This window comes from Chiloscyllium punctatum, chromosome 31 (assembly GCF_047496795.1).
Source record: "Chiloscyllium punctatum isolate Juve2018m chromosome 31, sChiPun1.3, whole genome shotgun sequence".
NCBI lineage: Eukaryota > Metazoa > Chordata > Chondrichthyes > Orectolobiformes > Hemiscylliidae > Chiloscyllium > Chiloscyllium punctatum.
The window spans coordinates 10,553,418-10,556,127 of record NC_092769.1 but is presented as its reverse complement, the minus strand read 5'-3'; the positions used below and the strand labels follow the sequence as shown (position 1 = coordinate 10,556,127).

Sequence of the window (2,710 nt, the reverse complement as noted above, 5' to 3'; positions counted from 1 at the left end):
AATCCAACTCTGTCAATGTCTGCCCCTCAGGGAAGAATACCCTGACCCCTCTCTGTCCATGTCGCTCACCCAGAAAACAGCAGACTAACCCCACTCTGTCTATTTAAGTTCACAAAAATCCTCTGAAGTACGTCCTATCCAGACACTCTCCTCATCACTGTCTCTGTAACCGTGTGCGTTCAATGGCGAATCCAAATAACCTGCAAATGTTTAGAATGTGGCAGCAAACCAGAGCTACCACACAGAAATTGGGCGAATGTGCAAACTTCCATCAGGTCGTCACCTAAACCTGGAATGGAAACCAAACCCGACAGTAGTGGTGATTATAAAATGGCAGAACAGAAACCTAGAAAAAGGAATTGCGTCCCTGTGTGTTGCAACGATTCTGAGTATTAATGAAGCCCCCCTCACTGTAGTTAATTTCCATTTTCATCACTGCCAACCTTCTTCAAAGCAAAGCACGCACTTGCTTTTTTCAGACTTCCGATATCCCGCATTCATCCCGCTTTTTACCTAATCCTATTTCTGACTTTACAAACTACGTCATAACAGGTTGTCATCTGCAGAATGAGCTTTGTTCCGTTCTCCACTGATATTGAGAGTAGTAATACAGCGTATTCGAGAAGGACTTGTTGCGCTTGCGGGTGGTGTATTCGCGGTATTATGGCTTCTTTTTATCGTTTTCGGTCTACTATTTCGAGTTCATTGCGCAGACTTCTGAAGAAGACTTTTTGGAGTCGAAATGGTAACTGTGTTTTCTCTCGGAAGACAGAAGTAGCTTTATTTCTGTTCTCTTATAAATTGATCTTCTTCTGATCTTTGCATGTGAAATAGGGTGCATTACTCTTGCTCGGTTTTAGTTTCAAAATCAAGAGAAACATGAAGGAGACAATATCAAAGAACACAAAGTACTGAGTTGTTAAGATAATTTTTGCAGCAATGGTGGACATGAAGGTCAAATTAAGACAACGGTTCAAGAACATTTAGTCTGGAATTGGTATGTGACTTGAGTTCCAAATATTTGTTTCCGTTCTTCCAGTACACCTTTTTGTCTCCCAGAAAACATTGATTGTTTTCTGTATTTAATTTGTTTCACGATATCTGTCTTCTGGTCGACCAGGGACAACTTGAATTTGCGTCTGCATTGAATAAGATTTCGCTCTTTCTTTCGACAAGCAAACCTGTGCATTATGTAACATTTATCATGCTGATGGCTAAGATGTTCAAAATGAATTACTGTTTATGGATCGTGAGCAAGAATGAAGTGATCCACTTGCGAACAGATGTCACCACGCTCTATTCCGACATCGGGCCTGAACGGTCTATAGGCAGAGTCTGCAGAAAGGAAATGTCTAAGTGAACTAGTCCTTTGTTCAGTTTGATTTGATACCAATGGTAGTGCTGTTTTGGTGCAGAAATGTGTCAACATCTCTGACGTTAGAGTCAAAATTTAAGTCACATCTACTCCATGGCGTGTCTTCTCATATCGGAACATGCTGACATGAAAACATCTAGCTCTGATAGCAAAAATTTTTTCATTAAACTGGGAGTATGTTTAACTAAGCAATTCAGACCGCCAAAATGAATAATTGGCATTTGGTTCTTCAAGCTGAGCTCTCCACACCAACTGCTCCAACGAAGGTCGTGGATAAGATCCCCATCGATTATTTTGGTCAATTTTAGTCTCAGCAACAGCCAATTGTTCTGAACAATGGTACCCCACAAGCAGAGGGCTAAGTCTGATTTTCATCGTTAATTTTCAAATTCAGTTCTTAATGCACAGTTTCTTACGAATGTGGACAGCAGAAGACCGTTAACATTCTATTTCTAATATTTCCAGAAAATTCTACTCCGCTGATATCGCCTTGCCTTATCACACCTCAAGCCAGGAACCTGGATCAGTCGAGATCCTTTCCACACATGGAGTTGCTTTTTCTAATTCATTGACTGCTGATATACTAGATTATTGGCTTTGAGAGTCAGTTGTAAATTAGGTTGAGCTTTCTCAGCTTGACTTTCAATTGATTTTTTAAAAAATCATCACCTGCAGGTAATGTATTGCATTGATTCTTGTTTTGCTTAATTCCAAACCCCCGCTCCCGAACATCCAAATTTCACGATAGTTCGACAAATGTTTTGAAACTGATTCATGTTGGAAGTTGGTGGCTTTTTGTGTCTCGACATATAATTTATTTTATTAGACGTCTTGAAATTACTTCGGATTCTTTACAGTTAAAAAATTTAGTTTCGATTGAATGCAAAGCTCAAGCTCCACGAAATCCAAATTCTGCAAAGGAATTAATGACTTTTGAAAAATTCAACGCTGTGAACAGGACTCGAACCTGTGCAGGAAGACCCCATTGGATTTCAAATCCAACGCCTTAACCACTCGGCCATCACAGCTCCGACCTAATTGCCAATTTTCATAGTAAAAGAACTGAATTAATGAAATACGTAATTTGAAGAACAAATTGTCAAGACCCAAAGATTTCGCCAAATCCTTTGCTGGGACTCAGACGAACGTTACCTTAGCAGATTGACAGGCTTTCATCGCAAACTAGATTCTGACACAGCTGAAGTTGTGGGAATGATTCTTCATCGAATTTTAGAGTCACGGATGTACACCACATGAAGAGAGGATCATTGTCTCACTGCGTCCGATCGACTTTGACTCAATTGCTCATCATCTGGTGCCAAAGTTGTTTTTTAA

At 40.0% G+C, this 2,710-nt stretch overlaps 1 non-coding gene across 1 annotated transcript; it reads right to left on the bottom strand.

Moving 5' to 3' along the window:
* Positions 1 to 2,321: 2,321 nt before the first annotated feature.
* trnas-uga (transfer RNA serine (anticodon UGA)) lies at positions 2,322 to 2,403 on the bottom strand. The gene has a single exon. It is a non-coding gene; the product is annotated as a tRNA-Ser (tRNA).
* Between the last annotated feature and the right edge of the window lie 307 nt (positions 2,404 to 2,710).